Source organism: Nicotiana sylvestris, chromosome 4 (genome assembly GCF_000393655.2).
Source record: "Nicotiana sylvestris chromosome 4, ASM39365v2, whole genome shotgun sequence".
Lineage (NCBI taxonomy): Eukaryota > Viridiplantae > Streptophyta > Magnoliopsida > Solanales > Solanaceae > Nicotiana > Nicotiana sylvestris.
In genome coordinates this window covers 162,103,576-162,114,738 of record NC_091060.1, presented here as the reverse complement: position 1 = coordinate 162,114,738, position 11,163 = coordinate 162,103,576, and the positions used below count along the sequence as shown (strand labels likewise).

Below are 11,163 nucleotides of genomic sequence, written 5' to 3'. Positions count from 1 at the left end.
GCATTTGCTTATCAATGATTTAAAACTAATTAAATAAACAACATCCTTTATATTAAACAAATGCAAGCAAATGTTTTAAAAGCGTACCAACCATGTTGAGGAAATCTTTAACTCTTAAAATAGTTGTCTCTTTGACATCACCACTTCCTTTTTTTCTTAGCTCCATTATTGCTATATCCACCACCATCATTTTTTTCTCTTTTGGCCACCTTAAAAGGGATCTATATTGGGCTTGTGACATTTATGATAGTAAAAAATCTAGGAGAAGTATTGAGGTTTATAGTGACATACAAGAAAATAATATAAGTATATGGCTTTAAATCTAAAATAGAAAAGGGTTAAATTTACTGCTTTACTGTTAAAAATAAGTTATATTTATCCTTCGTTTTACTTTTGTATTATTCGTACATCTGTCATTGTATTTTGATACTCAAATCACCCCAGTCGTTAGTTTAATATTCAGAAACTAAAAATTACACGTGGCACCCTCTATTTGCTCTAAAAAAACACTCGCCCCACTTCAATGCTCAACAATTTGTGTTTAGAACCAAATAAAGGTACTTTAATTTTATAAATATTCTCAAAATCTCAGACTTATAACTATACTAATACATATAATCATTAATTAAATGAAAAAGATTCATGTTAAATAAGATAAGTACCTCTGAGGAAAAGAAAGACAGGTATCAATTCCGACTGAACTTTAATTCCATTTAGTTGGCATACTAAATTAAATATATTACTAACCAAATTATATTGCTTGGAACCTGTATACTATAGGTTGAATTGTGATCTCTTAGCAATTGAATATCAACTTAGGACTTTTGTTAATCAAAAGTAAAGTTTGAGGTGTAGTTTTGGGAGGAATAAAAATGAGATTGTTATACAAATAGCCGGTCAAATTTAATATTTTTTTTCTTGCCGATATATATATATATATATATATATATATATATAATGTATATATATTATTCGTCGGCTATTTTTAGCTTAAGATATTGGATGTACAGTTATGTGGGTTAATTTCTTAATAAAAAATTACTGAGGGACTAGACCGGAAATATACAAAAATAAGTCAACAAAAAACAGCAGCAGACACACGTGTCAAGTATTCTACTGGTCTTAGAAATACGCGCTGAACTACGTGGCGAGCTAAAATCCAACGGGTCTGAAAAAGCACAATTCTGAAAAGAAAAGCAAATAAATTGGCAACCTTAAAATTAAAAAAACAAAAACAAATCACTGTTGGATTTTTGGCTGCTCAAGTTGCCAATCACAAGCAATCTTTGTTTTATTAGTCACATCAACAATACTCGTTAATTTTGCAGTTCTAAAATTATCTACCAAAAAGTCGTTAAAGAGAATATGCTGATTCTTTGCAAGAAAATGGTTCCTTGCACTTGCAGATATCCTCAGATAATATGCTGATGTCGGTTTTCTAATCTCAGAATTATACTTCTGAATTTTGTCCATTACATATATAAAAACAGACCCATAATTTTTTCGCTCGCTCTCTTCTCACTATATCTTCATTCAGGTAACTTTTTCTCCCTTTTTTTGTGTTAATATAATTGTGGGGTTTTCTCAGTTCTTGAAAATAGTATGAACTTGCTGTTGACAGTTATTTTGGTGATTTTATTGTTTGATTGTTCCTTCTGTTTCACAACTTTGAACTTTGATGTGAGAGTTTATATTATTATATACCCATCTGCCATTTTAAAGAATGTCTTTTTAATTTTCAGCATGTCATAAGTTTTTGTGCCTTTCCTGAAAATAGGAGTCAGTTTTTCATTGATTTATTGTCCCATTTTACTAAATTTTGAATCTTTATCATTGGGACTACTTCAAAATCAATACTTCATTGAGTAGTTTCCTTCTTACTTACATTGAGTTGTTAAATTTGGTTCATTTGGGATAATATTGTGCATCTGCAAAGCTTGACTTTCTGATAGTTTTCAGTGTCAAATTTTGATTAAAATTGGGGGTTTGATTACAGGGGTGGAGCTAGAGCGCCGGGAACGGGTTAACTTTGGTTCGAACCTTGTATTTGTCTAAAAGAATCTATTGAAATTGTTAATTTAGAATCCAACAACTTAATATGATTAGAATTTCGAACCCATAAGTTTGAAATCTTGACTCCGCCTCTAGTTGATTACATGTTTTAGTCATGGTTATTGGAGCTAAAAATTTAAGATGTATTCTTTTTTCTCTTCTTTGCAGTTGGTTCCTGTGAAGGAGAATTCATTGCGGAGAACTTTTATGCAGAGAAGTGTGTTGGGATCTAATCTAATACTGCTTTCTTAATGGGGTCCGATAAGCAGTCCAGTGGTCTGCTTGATACTCTAAAAATGGAGACAGTTAGGACAATCTTAACTCACTCTTATCCTTATCCACATGAGCATTCGCGGCATTTGGTCATCGCAGTGTTTGTGGGATGCTTATTTTTTATATCATCAGATAACATGCATACACTTATTCAGAAGTTAGATAGCAATGTCAAATGGTGGTCAATGTACGCCTGTTTGCTCGGATTCTTTTACTTCTTTTCATCTCCATTTATAGGGAAAACATTCAAACCGAGTTATTCAAATTTTAGTCGTTGGTAAGTCTTTTCTTTCTATATCTGGCTTAATAATCACTAATTCTTTAGTAAATAAACTGATTAAACTGGTAATGAGAGAATCGCTTTTTTGCAGGTATATAGTTTGGATACTTGTGGCTGCTCTCTATCATCTTCCCAGTTTTCAATCTATGGGAGTAGATCTCAGAATGAACCTGTCTTTGTTTCTGACCTTATTTGTCTCATCCATTTTGTTTCTTCTCGTTTTCCATGTTATATTTCTCGGGCTTTGGTATCTTGGCCTTGTTGCTCGCGTGGCTGGAAAGAGGCCCGAGATCCTGACAATTGTTCAAAACTGTGCTGTAAGTTTTCGGAACACTTCCTAAGATGACGTAAAATAATTGGGGCCTTTGTCTTATTGCTTCATTATCTGTGTAGGTTTTAAGCATAGCGTGCTGCGTGTTTTATAGTCACTGTGGTAACCTTGCTGTGGTAAGGGAAAAGACATTTGACCGGAGGAATTCTTGGTTTTCGTTGTGGAAAAAGGAAGAGCGGAACACTTGGCTTGCGAAATTCGTAGGCATGACTAAGTTGAAAGACCAAGTCTGCAAATCTTGGTTTGCTCCAGTTGGCTCAGCCAGTGATTATCCCTTTTTGTCCAAGTGGGTCATTTATGGAGAGGTATTGTCTCTCACAATTCCTGTTTCTCATATTTTCTAGTTACTTGATATAATGGAGGATCTTATGCTGCTGATACTTTTTCTCTTTTCTTTTTTTTTTCTTTCTGAATTTTTACCTTTCAGTTAACTTGCAACGGCTCATGTGCAGAATCGTCAAATGAAATTTCTCCGCTATATTCTTTGTGGGCCACTTTTATTGGCCTCTACATTGCAAATTACGTTGTGGAAAGGTCATCAGGGTGAGTAGTTCGAATATTTGTCCGTATAATAAAGTCCTTTTCCGGTGGCATCTTTCCCTGTGAAACAGCTGTTGGAGATGCAGATTTTTAGATATCATTTTGGCATTTGATGTAGAAGGTCCAATGTGAATATGTGCTCGCCGTGTAAGAACTTTCCGAGTGAACAATTTCTTAAAGGATTAACTTCTCCAAGAAAAACAAAAAAAAAATCTTACTGGATTGATTATATGATGTTAGAAAATCTGTTTATTTTGTTATTTAGCTTTGGCCCTGCAGATTCCACAATGGATCTAGGGGTTCAGCTTGTCATCGCCATGGCATTAGCTACTTGCCCCTTTTCGTCTATGAGAGAAATATTTTTTTTTTGATTTGCACCGGGTGTCCGAGTCTCTTCGAGCCCCGACTAATCCCGGTGTGCACAGGCCCTCGGCAAGGAGTTTCCCGCAAGTGCACCACGGTTAATTCAGGTTTTACTCAGTCCGATGGCCCTCAGAAATTGTTTGCACCCAGTGGGTTTCGAACTTGAGACCTTGAAAGGGAGCAAACCCCAAGGCTCAAGTCAATTGCCACCAGGCCAACCCTGAGGGTTTCGTCTATGAGAGAAATATTATTTTGAAGATGAAGAGCTTCTATGCTTTTCTTATGATGGCAAATGTATTATAGTGTCATTATAGAAAAGCAAGTCACCATATTCTGGTTGCTAGTATGATTAATGCTTTAAATGCTACCTGGTTGGTTCGATAAGGCACAGCAGCCTATTCAAAATTAGAAAGGCTTTAATATAAAAGCAACTCTTTTGAGTAATTTTTTTGGAAGAAAGTAACTCTTGAGTAAATTATGATCGTAATTTTGTTCCCAGACTTTATTCTGGGATTTTGCCTGCTTGGAGTGAATTGTAAGCACCATTCTGCTAGAGTTTCTTGTCCTCTTACAGTTCAATCTATAATGATCAACAGATGGGCTCTCTCTCGTCCTTTATCACTCAAAGAGTTTGACAAATTGAAGAAAAAGCAAACGAAACCTGAGTTCTTGGATATGGTTCCTTGGTATTCAGGGTATGTACTTTCGTTATACCTCTTACGTCTCCTCTCGCTCCCGTGGGGCCAGTATTCTATAGTGAAAAGAGCTCTATTAATCTCCTTAATATAACATGCTGGGTGCTGGGGTTGCAGGACATCTGCTGATTTATTCAAGACAATGTTTGACCTGCTGGTCTCCGTAACTTTGTTTGTTGGACGCTTTGATATGCGAATGATGCAGGTAACATATATGATGTTCTAAATTCCTTAAAAATGTATTCAACTTTCAGAGTAAATTTCCTGTTACAAGGCCCACAACTTACGAGATGTTTGATAAGTAGATTAATTATTCCATGAATTTTATTAATCTCAATAATTTCTCCTGCTTATAATGGATATAGTGGCTGACCTTAAATTGTCCTAAAATTCTTCGATTGTTAGGCGGCTATGAGCAGGGTTGAAGACGGGGCTAAGCAGGAGGATCTTTTGTATGATCAATTCAGTGAAAAGGATGGTCTGTGGTTTGACTTCATGGCTGATACAGGCGATGGTGGAAATTCGTCCTACACTGTGGCTCGGCTTCTTGCTCAGCCTTCACTCCGGCTCCAAGTCAAGGGTTCAATGCTTACACTGCCACGTGGAGACATGCTTCTTATTGGGGGTGACCTTGCGTAAGATCATAGTTCTCTTTATACCATTAGTTGGTCTTTGCATAATCCTGTGACATCCCGTATAGCTTCATCTTATGTCTTAAAACAGACAATTAGTTACACTGACCAAGTTTACTCCCTTGTCATTTACCTGGAGTAATAACGTGTTTGGCACTATGTATGTTCTGCTAGTATTAAGATCTTGTTGTACCATTTGTTTGGTTCTGCTCATAATTTCCACTTAGTCTTCCTCAAATTGATACTTCCTGGAGTGGCTTTTGTTATTTACTTATTCTGTCAATTTGCCAAGTTACACTACGAAGTTTCTTTTTTTGGGAATGTTACTCGAAGAAGTTTCTCATTTTGGTCAAAGCTATATATACATGATGATTATTTTGTGAGGTTGGTAATGAAAACTAGCTTTCTATCTATTTCATGCAGCTTTTGGTCCATCTAATGGTAGCATGTAGTGATTACACAATACATGCTTTCCTTTTATCCTCTGAGGAAATCTTTATAGAATATGGTATTTTTGTGTGGTTTGTCTAGTCAGATTGATTATCATAAATGGTAGTAATAAATAATGAAAAAATACTCTTCTAAAATAAATAAAGAACTAAGTAATGACAAAAGACCTAGTTTTACGATAGGTAAAAGTAAGAATATGTGCGCTGCAAGTTTAGCCAGCATAAGAAGAGTGAAATTGAAGTGAGATTAGATGGGATTTCAGATAGACTATTCAGAAACCTAGGTTCTATCAGAGGTGCTAAGAGGAAGTGCTACTGACAGTCATTCAAACCAGCTCATTATAATTTCAAAACAAGCACATTAGAGGACAATTATTGTGTGTGCTACACAGTTCTGTATTAATTATAAGTTATAATGGGAAGGCAACAAAAGGGAATGAAAATATTTGATTATTAAGAACCATTTTTACAAACTTTCTGAAGATTGGATTGGCATCTTCAATGTAGATACTCTAGTACTGGTCATTATATCAAAAAAATTGGTATAGAAGTAATTTCATTTATTCAGCAGTTAGATGCATAAATGTGTGATCCACTCAGTTTGGGGCATATTACCACAATACCTAGCAACCTTTCTGTGACGCCGATACATATACTTTTTTCTCTTTTTTTTGCCAGAGAACTCTATATGTTTTGCCTCTTTATTCATAAAAAAGAAACTTGTTCTGGCTCTTTACTTTTCATATTAGAACTTACTAGAGTACGACAGTGTGCTGTTGAATCTGTTAAACTAATTATTATTTATATTTTTTTCTGTTGTATAGGTATCCTAATCCATCATCGTTTACATACGAGAAGCGCCTTTTTCGTCCCTTTGAATATGCTCTTCAGCCTCCTACGTGGTATAAGGAAGAGCATATTGCTGTAAGTAAGCCTGAATTACCTCCTGAGGTGGATGAACTTAGGAAGTACGATGGACCTCAGTGTTTTGTCATCCCTGGAAACCACGGTCAGTGTAGTTTCTTAGCTTGTACCTCCTTAACTTTTTTTCCCATTATTTCTTTTAGTTTCAATAAAGCAGTATGGCTTGTTTAATCTTGATGTTCTTTATCATAATCAAAGTCCTTTCGCGAATTGCAGACTGGTTTGATGGACTTCAGACGTATATGAGGTACATTTGTCACAAGAGCTGGTTGGGTGGTTGGTTTATGCCTCAAAAGAAAAGCTATTTCGCATTGCAGCTCCCTAAAAGGTGGTGGGTATTTGGTCTTGATCTTGCTCTCCATTGTGATATTGACATATACCAATTCAAGTTCTTCTCAGAATTAGTGAGGGATAAGGTATCTCCTCTCTGCTATGAGCGTAGTCGTCATGTTGCTTTTCCTTTCTATCCATATATTGCTGAATATGCTGGAATATTGTCCTAGTTGTTCAAATATATTGCTATTAATTAAATAAGGTGAATGTTTTATGCAGATTGGTGTTAATTGTTTCTAGAGTTCCTAACGAAGAAACTATAATCTTTATTATCTATTGTAAAGAATGACTGTAACATTAGTAGGATTAGTAATGACTGATGGTTATCTTTCTCACGTGCACAACTGAGCATGATATTTGTCCAGATTTCTCCAAAATTTTCCACTTATGGGAGCCAATGCATATATCATTCTTTTGTGTATGCTTTACACAATTTCAAAATGTTAACTTAAGCACTCCTTATTGGTTCTTTCACGCTTATTTATCTTATAAATAAGTAAAGGATTTGGTTACAGAAGGTTTTAATCCTTGTTTAATGGATACTCTTGTTCAGGTTGGGGAGAATGATTCCGTGATCATTATGACACATGAGCCTAATTGGCTTCTTGATTGGTACTTTAATCAAGTGACTGGAAAGAATGTTACCTACTTGATACGCGACCATTTAAAGGGAAGGTGTAGACTTCGGATTGCTGGAGATGTGCATCACTATATGCGTCATTCATATGTTCCATCGGATAAGCCCGTTTATGTCCAACATTTACTTGTTAATGGTTGTGGCGGTGCTTTTTTGCACCCTACGCATGTCTTCAGGAATTTCAACGAAATATATGGAACATCGTATGAGAGCAAAGCTTCTTACCCAACTTTTGAAGATTCAAGCAGGGTATGTAATCTGAATTTTCCATTTTAGTTTTTCTGTCAGATCTTGTGCTTCGGTTATCTTATTATCTTGTTAAGATAACCTTGTTGTTGTTCCGTTCTTCTTTTCACTGCTTTTCGACTACCGTGTTTCTTTTCATCACTGTTGTGATTATGTTGTCTTGAGCCGAGGGTCTATCGGAAATAGCCTCTTTATCTTTACTAGGCAGGAGTAAGGTCTGCGTATACACTACCCTCTCCAGACCCCCCTTGTGGGATAACAGTGGGTTTGTTGTTAAGTTTTTCTGTCAGATACTTGTCAGAAAGAAGTTTCCCGTGAGATATAATATTCGGGTGCTTACATGCTTATTAACATTTGCAGATTGCTTTGGGAAATATATTGAAATTTAGGAAGAAAAACTGGCAATTTGATGTTATTGGCGGCATGATATATTTCATATTGGTGTTCTCTATGTTTCCCCAGGTAACTTTTTTTTTCTTATTAGGGGATTTTTTGTCAGTTCTTTTAGATTTGTTCTAAGCATAATTTCCTTCAGGAACGGAGCATGTATTGTATAATATTTTACTTTTCTAATGAACCTAAAGATGTGCTGCTGGGCAAGGATGACTAATCATTTCCTATCTGTTTCTAGTGTCAGCTAGATCACATTTTAAAGGACGACACATTCTCGGGTCACATGGGAACCTTCTTTGGCACAGTGTGGGATTCTTTTATGTATATGGTGGGATGCTCATATGTATCGGTAGCTGGTGCTATGTTACTTTTAGTAATCGCAATAGCCTTTGTGCCTCCGAAGATGTCTTGGAAAAAGAGACTATTTATTGGGATTCTTCATGTGTCCGCACACTTGGCTGCTGCCTTAATTCTCATGCTCTTGATGGAATTAGGTGTTGAGACATGTATTCGGCATAAGTTACTTGCAACTTCAGGTGAGGTTTCGTATATCATCTTCAATATGTGATTCTATTGATTTGTCTACTCTTTAGACTCATGCATGCAATTTCTTTTGACGAGGCATTAACGTGGGAGCTAAGAATTATTTTTTTTCAATTTCGGCATGATAGTAGCCTTTTAATCGTTTGATTGTTCTTTGATAGATAGATTCTCCGGGTAACTCGTTAAAAGGAATTACTGAACTCACCTTGATTTCTTGTTCCTGCCCTTCCAGGGTAGGGCTAAGACTGCGTACATCCTACCCTACCCTACCCTCCCCAGACCCCACTTGTGAGAATACACTGGGTTGTTGTTTTTGTACCCTGATTTCTTGTTTCATGTTTCTTTGATTCATACTGCTTTTTGTTAAACTTCTAACCTTTGTAATCCAGGTCATCACACTTTATATGAATGGTACCGGTCTGTGGAGAGTGAGCATTTTCCGGACCCAACTGGCCTTAGGCCACGTATAGAACAATGGACGTTTGGCCTTTATCCAGCATGTATCAAGTATCTCATGTCCGGTTTTGACGTTCCTGAGGTAAGAAATCATAAGACAAGGGATGTTGCTGCGTGAGGATTCAGTTGTGGTCTGTGATATTCTGTCTTTTTCTGATCTCATGCATGCAATTTTCAGGTAATGGCGGTTACCAGAAGTAATATTTGCAAAAATGGGATGGATTCTCTATCCCGAGGGGGTGCTGTAATATATTATGCATCTGTCTTCCTTTATTTTTGGGTATTATCAACTCCGGTGGTTTCTTTGATTCTTGGAAGCTACCTTTACATTTGCATCAATTGGCTTCACATACATTTCGATGAAGCATTTTCATCACTCCGCATTGCAAACTACAAGGCATTTACACGGTTCCATATCAATATTAAAGGCGATCTCGAAGTTTTTACCCTTGCAGTTGATAAGGTGAGATATCTTTATATCCCAAAGATAATATGGGCGGACAAGATCTCACTGCCACTACCTCACTCTACTGGAGGAATTTGTGGGCGCAGTTGAGCATTTAGACAATTGCCAATATTTCCTATTTATTTTCTAATAATAATAGAGCAAAGTGAAGGGGAGCCTTGGCGTAACTGGTAAAGTTGCTCTATTATACGCAGCCTTACCCTTGCATTTCTGCAAGCGGCACAATTGCCAATATTTCCTATTTATTTTCTAATAATAATAGAGCAAAGTGAAGGGGAGCCTTGGCGTAACTGGTAAAGTTGCTACCATGTGACTGGGAGGTCACGGGTTCGAGCCGTTGAAACATCCGCTTGCAGAAATGCAAGGGTAAGGCTGCGTATAATAGAGCGGAGTGACTTTACAAGGATTAGTTTTTGCGAGGTGGAAGCAATGCTAGTATCTAAACATTTTTATACAGCCAATCCCAACTAGTTGGGATTGTGGCGTTGTTTACTTTTGATTGATTTTTTAAGCTTTCTGGAAGAGAACAACTAGTTTTAGGAGAATTGAAGATGAGCTATTTACACTTAATGCATGATTTTGCAGGTTCCAAAAGAGTGGAAATTGGATCCAAAATGGGATGGGGAGTCGAAACAGCCACAAGAACCGAGTTACCTCCAGAAGTTTCCTAGCAAATGGAGAGCTAAGACCCTTCAGCAGGACCCTGTAAAAACGGTGCGAATTATTGATCACTTTGTCATTGAACAGAAAGAAAAACCAGATTCAGAACTATCGAACGGGTCACTTAACTAATGCCTTGTTTGATAACTAAATCATTTTCTGTACAGATTTAGGTTTTAAGTATTTGGATAGGAAGTTGGCTGGATAGTTTTTAAAAGGTAAATTAAAGATCCATTAGGATCATAATTGGGAAAATGAAAAAGAAGAGGGGAAATCCTGGCCAGTCATAAGCTTTCTTTTTAAATGTACCACCATTCTCTTTTAGACAAATTTGTCTATTTTTCACGTTGAGAGATATTAGTAGTAATTGCTTGTGGCTAGTGAATTCCTATTGAGTCGTCTGTTCATAGTTTCACTATTGAGGGAAAGCAAGGGCAGGAAATTCCTAACTAACTAGCCAGCCAGCTTGATTTCTTTCGGGAATTGGCCCCAAAAGCACCAAATTTGATGACTTATTAAGGGCTAGTCTGGAGTCCAGCGGCTCGAACTCGAAGCTTCTTCATATTGCACTTGAGTTGTTGCGCAAAGATATTGATGTGTTAGCACTTTGTCATGACTTTAAAGATCCTTAGAGGAATCATTTTTTAAGGGAAAATTTCTCCATGGGAAAAGTTTTTTCCCATTGAGAAAAAGACTCTATCAGGAGAAGAAATATATTTACATGTGACGAAATAAAACAAATAAAAAGGGAATAGTTTTTTTTATGAAAAAACAGGGAATTCCAACAGAAACAAGAGAAACTGTTAAAGTTGACTTGTATTCATATTACTCCAATAATATTTCAATCATCTATCACCTTAATATTTCTTAGATGAAACCACTTGAAAAGA

General features: G+C 36.4%; 1 pseudogene; it reads left to right on the top strand.

Moving 5' to 3' along the window:
* Positions 1-1,256: 1,256 nt before the first annotated feature.
* Positions 1,257-10,405, top strand: LOC104213728 (uncharacterized; annotated as a pseudogene).
* The last annotated feature ends 758 nt before the right edge of the window (positions 10,406-11,163 follow it).